This window comes from Podarcis cretensis (genome assembly GCF_951804945.1).
Source record: "Podarcis cretensis genome assembly, chromosome: 4".
Taxonomy (NCBI): domain Eukaryota; kingdom Metazoa; phylum Chordata; class Lepidosauria; order Squamata; family Lacertidae; genus Podarcis; species Podarcis cretensis.
Window position 1 is genome coordinate 22,306,382 of NC_137173.1, and position 8,517 is coordinate 22,314,898.

Here is an 8,517-nt window from a genome sequence, read left to right on the forward strand (position 1 = left end):
CAAGTCCATTGTGCATTCAGCAGAGTCACTTATTTTAGAGTTCAAGGTTATAAGTTGTTTATTCATAGCCGTAGTCTGCTCCTGCAACTTTCCCACGAGAAAAAACATTCTTTCTATCTCTGCCTGTAGTTTTCCATCTGCAGCCATTGTAGTGTTTCAATGTTTCCCCTAGGGGGATTCTGGTTACTTAATAGTCTTTTCCCAACAGTCCATTACTTTGTTATTTCACTACTTTGTTCCCAACCACTTTAATTCAAATATAACAAATTTAGTCCAGAAAGGTGTCAAATAATAAGATTTTTAACTTTCACTGCCCGTTTGACAGCTCCTTTGACAGCTGTCAAACTCCTTGTTCCTTTTTCTCCAGCTCACATACAGGACACTCCCGGGTCTGGGGGGGGGGGGGTTAGACAAAGGCTTCTAAAGTTCCACTCTTACTCTCCAGCACAAATCTTCTTCTGTCAAATTCATGAAAATATTATCTTTTAAAAAACACCAAAAAGAAAAAACTCTCCACCTTAGTTCTCCGATCCTTGCTTTAGATCTTCTGTAAATAGGGGGGGTGCGGACTTCCCTTTAGCACATCCCCCGATCGTACCGAATTCAAAGGTAGAAATTTTAAAGTCCAAATTCCATTCTACTCACGGATTAATTAAAGTCTGAATTTCAGGGAAGAAAGTCAGCGGTCTCCGGCCATGGCTCGCGGCTTCGCTCCACTGCAGTAGCGGTCCACTCACAGCACCACGCCGCTCCCCGTACCCTCTCCGCAGCCTTTAAAAAGGCTCTTCGTGGGTCGGGGGGCGCTTTAGGTGCCCGCCGAGTCACCAAGTCCGCAGGCTTCAGCGCCTGCGGTTTCTGAGGGTCCCCGCGTCGCCGTCGCGGTAGAACCCTTCTCCAGCGGAGCCGATTCCCTCCGGAGCTCGGAGGGAATCCGCCATTAACCAGATCGCGCTAACCCGGAAGTCGAGATGTCAATTTTTAAATCTGCAATTTCCCCTAAAATTTCAGATTTAACAGAAGTGACTTCATTGTGCCTACTTGATTGCTTTCTTCCAGTCTCCTCCTAGAAACTTAGTGATCAAGGCATAAGAATCTGTCCAACATCTGCTGTGAAGACTGACACAAATAATTTGTTCCACAGGGTGCAGGGCATTAGTGTCACCCCAGATGCCTGAGCCGCTAGCTACGCCGCTGGAGGTGAGCTCCTGTTGCTCTGTCCCAGCTCCTGCCAACCTAGCAGCTTGAAAGCATGCCAGTGCAAGTAGATAAACAGGTACCACTGTGACGGGAAGGTTAAGGGTGTTTTCATGCGCCCTGGCTTCCATCACAGTGTCCCGTTGCACCAAAAGTGGTTTAGACAATGCTGGCTACATGAGCCAGACAAACGCTGACTCCTTCGGCCTGAAGCAAGATGAGCACCACACCCAATAGTCAAGTTTGACTGGACTTAACCGTCCAGAGGTCCTTTACCATTACCTTTTTATTGTGACAGTGTTGAGTTTGGACCTTATGATCCCTGAGGGGCTAAAGAGCATGACTTCCCCTGCTGTCTCCAAATCTGACAATCAGCGCTTATATATTTCTGCCCCCCTTTTATGTCTCTGCCCTCCTTGGGTTCTCCTCCCATCAGAGGGCTGAAAAATGAGTCTAGTGCATCAGATTTTTTTTTATAAAAAAAGACACAGCTCTCCAGTTAAAGGTAAGGTTTAATAGAGGACAAATTCATAAGCTAGCAAATCTGCAGGAATGTTAACGAAATATGCCAAAATTTCCTTTGCAGCAATAGAACTTAATGTCATTAAGTGCAGTGTCATCTTCGGGCCCTTGTGGAAACTCGACCTTTGTCTGGATGCCACATATATAGGAACCAGTGTGGCAGGGAGAGCTCCATGGGCCAAAGGTTCCCCATTCATGGGAGTTGCCTTTTAGCTTGGAGTCATCGCTACACATGAACATGATGTTGTTGGCTGCAGTGTCATCCCCAAGTCCTTGCGGTACTTCCACTCTCAGGGAGAAGGCCTTAAGCTTGGATGGTACAGGGCAATACTGAATCTCAGACCATGCTCCCCATCTGCCAAAGATGACAAAGCTGGCTTGAGAAATATATTCAGATTTATTTATTTTTTATTTTAAAGTTTGTAAATTGTTTATTTCTAAATGCAAAATTGAAAATTAAAAAAAGATATAAAAGAGAAATATATTCAGATTTTTATATCAGCTGTACTCTTCCGTTTCCTCTGTCTATACCCACCTACTCCTCATCCCCTCAGATCTGCTCTAGAGAGTTGGAAGGGGCTGCAGGAGGAGGAAGAAGAAGGGGAGGTCCCATTGCTCATGGGATGTTGAATGTTCTCCCAAATGACTGATACCTCAAATGTAATTAATGAGAACATACAATTGATTAACAGCAAATCAAGACCAAGGAAAACTGAAGCAATTTTTTGGGGGGAGGGTGATATCTCCTTCCTCTGGAGTCAAAGCACAAGGTCAATACCACCACACCAAGTCAGATGAGAGCATCCACAAAGTTTTGTGTTCATCTGTTTCTGTACTTTTCTGTATAGCTTTATGTTTTCTAATGTAATATCTCTGTTTCTCTTTGATTAAAAAGGAAAGCGAATCCCTGCTACTTGCCCCCCCCAAGGGCCCTGAATCCATTTGTCTGTAATTTGGCAGGCTAATAAACCCTCTTGTGCCTGAGTATTTCATCCACTTGTCCAAAAGGGGACAAAGCTATAGCCGTTTTTATATTTCCCATTTCAATGAATGCAGAAACAAAAGAACTTCGTTTTATACAGAGCGGTTTAGCAGTTCAGCCTAAAACCTAGGCTGAAGGGGGGTGAAACGGGGGAGGAACAGGGTGACTCAGATACAGATTTTTTTTAGTAGTGAAATAATCTAGATTAGGTTTGCCTGGATGCATTTTTCCTATATTTTCATTTTCTCCTGGGTTATTTGTCCCTACTTTTCTAAAACAAATGGGGGAGGCTTTTCCTATGAATATCTTCACAATGAATGCTTACAACTGCTGCTTTACCAAAAAAAACCCAACAAAACCTTGAGTGAAAGCTAAGTTTTTTTATTTAACTTTGTCCAAGGCCTTGTTATTTATGCAATGTCTGTCTGCTTTACCACACTACTGAGTACAAAGAGTTATCTGAGCCACTGCGTACATTCCAGAAATTATGGGGCTGTTTTCATTCTGCCTTTCTGAAGATGTAACTGGAAGCAGCGGAGTCACGGTGCTTCCTGGTATGGGAGAGAGTTGGGGCAAGGCAGAGGGGAAGTTGCCACGGCACAACAGTCTGGGACTCCTGGCAGCCGGACTGCACCATGCCATTGTCCCTGCCTCCTCACCCTTCCTCTCTCCCTCCTGGCATTGTATCTCCATCGCACCAGGCAAGCCACTTCTGGGTATAACTCTCAATAAGAGAGAAATGTGATGTGAAGTTATTTCTGGTTTGCTAGGTCCTGGCCAGATCAGTTCTTTTGGACCTAAGAAGAACGGAGGCCAAACTGTCTCTCTGTGGAGTTGATTGGTCCTAAGGCAACTTCCAAATGTTGGTTTTGTCCAGGTATCGTAACCTTGTGGTTGGTGACTAGAATGTAGTCATCCACACAAAGGCAGAGGAAGTGGACTTGTCATCTACTGGCCACAGAATTTATGAACCCTCATTCCCACTGCTACTAAAATAAATAGAAGAGGGAGCAACATATATATATATATATATATATATATATATATATATGTATGTATATATATAAAGATTGGCACAGGGGGAAAGCCTAAATTATGGTGACAGCTAAAAAAAAAAAGATAGAGATGCTCACCCCCCAACAGCAGACGAAATATATGAATCATCATTGCAGAACAATCGGATGCCATTTAGGGCTGTATCATCGTCTTTCCTTCTACCTCCTTGATATGGTTCCACCTGGTGTCAAAGAGGAAGAGAGACTGTGATAAAGTTGGCCAAAATATCATGAGATTCTAGAATATGATGGTGAAAGGGTGAAACTTCAGAGTTACGAGAAACTAAAGCCTAAGGTCCGAGATTGGTTGCACTATCATCAGATAAATGAGACATTTAAACAGGACAGGAAAATAGGATTTCAGAAAGAGAGGTCAAAACTAGAAACAGAATTGTTGGAACCCAATACTAAGAACTTATCAAAAATGTATAACTTGCTGTTGAAATGGAATACACAGGATGAAACGGTGAAATCAGCAATGATTAAATGGGCACAAGATATTGGTCATGATATTATGTTTGCTGACTGGGAACAGTTATGGACCACCGGTATCAAATTTACTGCATGTAATGCTTTAAAAGAAAATATTATGAAAATGATCTATCGGTGGTACATGACCCCAGTCAAGCTTGCAAAAATTTACCACTTGCCTAATAATAAGTGTTGGAAATGTAATGAGACTGAAGGCACCTTCTACCACCTTTGGTGGACCTGCCCAAAGGTTAAAGCTTTCTGGGAAATGATCTATAATGAAATTAAGAAGGTCCTTAAGTGGACTTTTCCTAAGAAACCAGAGGCTTTTCTCTTGGGCATGGTTGGCCAAGTGGTGTTAAGGAAGGATAGGATTTTCTTTATGTATGCCACTACAGCAGCAAGAATTCTACTGGCAAAGTATTGGAAGATGCAAGAACTACCTACTCTGGAAGAATGGCAAGCAAAGGTGATCGACTTTATGGGACTGGCCGAGATGACGGGCAGAATCCGTGACCAGGGGAAAGAGACAGTGGAAGAGGACTGGAAGAAATTTAAAATATATCTTAAAAACAATTGTAAAATTGAGGAATGTTAAGATGTCAGGGGGTAAGAGGTAAAGAATTGCAGCAGTAATCAAAAAAACTAAAGGAAACTTTATGAAAGGGAATTAAGACAATGGACCTAAGGGTTGCTAAAGAACCATTAAACAAGGATGCAGGGATGGGGAGGTATGGGGAAGTCAAAGGAAAGAAGGGTATGAAATGATGATTTTGAAGCCATATTGTTCTACATTGTTTTTATTATCTGTCTGAAAAACGAATAAAAATTATTAAAAAAAAAAAAGAGAGAGAGACTGTGATAAAGTAAGAGTCCTTTGGCACTCACTTGGGCTACCAACATGGTGGGGAATTGAATATAATCAGGAGGGGGGGACTCAGAGTGAACAAAAAGTTCCCTCAAGCACCCTCCAAAGGAAGAGGATTGAGTGAAATAGGCTTGTTAAAGATATAAAGTTGAAATGTGTGCCCTTTCATGTAAGCCTGAAATACTAATAACTTAACAGAAACTTTGGGCTCACAAACTGAATTCTGTATTATAGTAGCCTATAGGTCTAGGGCAGCCCTGAACAGGTTAGAGAGACTCCCAGGACTTCCATAGAAAAATGTCTTACAAGACAGATAATCAAATAATAATAATAATAAATTTATTATTCATACCCCACCCATCTGGCTGGGTTTCCCCAGCCACTCTGGACGGCTTCCAGAAGAATATTAAAATACAATGTTTCATCCAATATTAAAAACTTCCCTAAACAGGGCTGCCTTCAAATGTCTTCTAAAAGTCTGATAGTTGTTTATTTCCTTGACATCTGATGGGAGGGCATTCCACAGGGCGGGTGCCACTACTCAAAGGCCTTCCGCCTGGTTCCCTGCAACTTTGCTTCTTGCAGTGAGGGAACCACCAGAAGGCCCTTGGAGTTGGACCTCAGTGTCCGGGCTGAACGATGGGGGTGGAGATGCTCCTTCAGGTATACTGGGCCAAGGTAGTTTAGGTTTTAAAGGTCAGCACCAACACTTTGAATTGTGCCCGGAAATGTACTGGGAGCCAATGTAGGTCTTTCAGGACCGGTGTTATGTAAGAAAGGATTGTGAGCAATTCTGCGGGGGAAAGATTCTAAGAAGATTCAGATTTGAGCTGAAGAACAGTGTTGATGCCAGTACATTGAAATAAGGGCATTTTAGTAAATGATCATTATAATGCTCCCCACCCCCTTGACTGTTTTATATGCTGTTCTAGGAGCCTGGTATGTTTTGAGTTTATTGGACATGGTGAATCGGAAGTGATTTCACCTTGGACTTCCTTGCTAGCTGATGCTTTTTTCCCAAAATCAAGGACTGGCTGGACTGGCAACTGCCTCAATTTGCCTAGTGATAGGGCTGGCCCTGCCTGCCATTCCTAAACGAACACAATTTCACAAAGTTCTTCCTGCCACCACCAGATGGCACCTGGGATGGGCTGTAGCTCAGGGGCAGAGCATATGCTTTGCATGCAGAAGGTCTCAGATTCAGTCATTGGCATCTTAAGCCTGGAAGAGTCTCCTGTCTGACACTCTGGACAGATGTTGCCAGTCACGGGAGAACTGACCTGGGGCAGGTAACATGTGATGGTCTATATTCTCCAGCATTTCTCTGATGAAAATAGGGGCATCCTAAGGAAAAGTGGGACATTCCAGGATCAAGTCAGAAACTGGGACGGCTTCTGTAAATCGAGGACCTCCCCTGGAAAATAGGGATACTTGGAGGGTCTGCACTGCTAGCTCCTTCACAAACTACAATTCCCAGGATGCACTGACAAAAAGCCATGCAGGTTAAAGTGGCATGCAGCCAATGTAAGTTTGCATTGTTGATTAATGTTTTGCCAATTCTGAGCCTGTTTTCTGGTTCACACTAAGACGCTTTCCTAGAGATGAATATAGCTTTGTGGGAAGAAAGGAGGGCAGAATCATCAGAGATAACCAGTTGTGAGGTTGTCTGGAAAGCAGGATACAAGTCAAGTTTTACCTTCAGTGAGAAACCAGTAGCAAAACCAAAGGAGCAAAATTCTTTTTTTCCCCAAAGACCCCATGGTGCTCCATTTAGCACGGAGATGATGGAGTCATAACCTCGGGCCTCTACTTCCCAGAGGTAGCAGAAAATGATTGGGAAGACCACAGCAGTGATGGAAACATCCATATTGAGGAGTCCTCCTTTGTCCTAGATGGGGAAACATAGTTGAAGAAAGGTAGCCATGAGAACATGTAGTCTGAAAATTTGGGCAGGGTGTCTTCATGGATCTAGTATAAAACATGACAGGCAACAATTGGTCTTTACTATCAGTGACAAAGTCACCATGTGCACATTAAGGGCATCAGCAGAAGGTAGCATGCTGGGATGCAGAAGCTTCGCTGACCTCCTTGCAGATGGGTCACTGCTGCTTATCAGGAGGAAGAGGAGTGAGGCAGCAGGGAAGATGGTGCAGTGCAAACACTCCAGCAGAGCTAATCCTGTGCTCCTTGTCAGTCCATTTGACCTGTACCACTCTCCCTCCTCCCTCTTTCCTCTTCCTCCTGCTTCTAAGTAAGCAGCAGTGACTCATCTGCCACTGCAGGGAATTTCTGTTTTATCCTTTAGAACAAGGGTGGGAAACCTTTTCTTCAGCATGAGACCCTGGTCCAAAACTGCCCCACCTTCTGCAGCCCATTTTTGAGAGTTAGGCAGGGTGGTTTATCAGTCTCCAGACATCATGAGGTGACAACTTCCTGTCAAAAATGGCCTATGGAGAGTGAGAAAGGTTCCCAGTAGTCAGTCCCTGATGAGGACAATTTCAAAGGGGTTGGCTGTCTGGTACTGGCATTGAACCCCGCTTTGTCCATTTGCGAGTGGCAAAATGTCTTTGGCCATCCATGGATGGGTTGGCTGCCAAAGAAAGAGAAAAAGATTGGCGGAGAGACTTTGTGCTTTGAGCCTCAGGTCCCACCTTGGCCTTCTGCCCAGGTGTCTGAGCAAGCTACCTGTATTTTAGTCTGAATAGTTTGCTTTTCTGCTAAAACAAGTAGCATGTTGCAAGAGTAACTTTGGTAATTGCCCAGACTATTATTTGGGGGCTTGCCACATCCATCCACCCAGCACCCATTTTGTGAAAGTGCCCATGACACCATCTCAAAATTCCAAATGTGTCCACGAGCCCAAAAAAGTTGTTGAGGGCAGGGGACAATCTGCTCTAGGTACTTCAATTTTCACCAAAGGAGATTCAGAAAGCTCCACCTTAGTCACTAGTGTGCTATGTTCCAGTGCATCCCCCTCTTATGCTTTTATGTTACTGAAATGTTCCATGCTCCTCAGAAGATTTACAATCCCTATTAGTAAAAGTCATATCAGAAAAGGTCACTACGAGTCTCATAACAGAGAACACTGGGTTCTGTTCCTCCTAATCAAAGAAGCACGGTGGTTGTTGTTCATTTTTGCAGCCTTAATTACCAGAAACTGCACTTGTGGCCTCCCCAGATCTGATATTAGGACGATTTTACATTTCTGTTCATCAGGGCATGTTATCACACAAGCAGTGTTAGAAACCGATCTATGAAAGCTAGGAGCTAAATGGCCCCTTAAACCTAGGTTAGGGCGCAATAACGGAATGTCTAGGTGCGCTTTTTTGTAGCAAGAATACAAAGCTGAAAATGAATGAGCTGCAGCTAAAATATTATGTTTTTCACATGGTCTAGTCCTTCCCCTCCCCACCCCCCTAATATCC

At 43.6% G+C, this 8,517-nt stretch overlaps 1 pseudogene across 1 annotated transcript; it reads right to left on the reverse strand.

The window, feature by feature from the left end:
* Nucleotides 1-1,749: 1,749 nt before the first annotated feature.
* LOC307213909 (vitelline membrane outer layer protein 1 pseudogene) lies at nt 1,750-6,959 on the reverse strand (annotated as a pseudogene). The gene is made up of 3 exons (XR_013843992.1): nt 6,789-6,959; nt 3,832-3,935; nt 1,750-2,071 (listed from the first exon to the last, which is right to left on the reverse strand). The product of XR_013843992.1 is annotated as a vitelline membrane outer layer protein 1 pseudogene (transcript).
* Nucleotides 6,960-8,517: the final 1,558 nt, after the last annotated feature.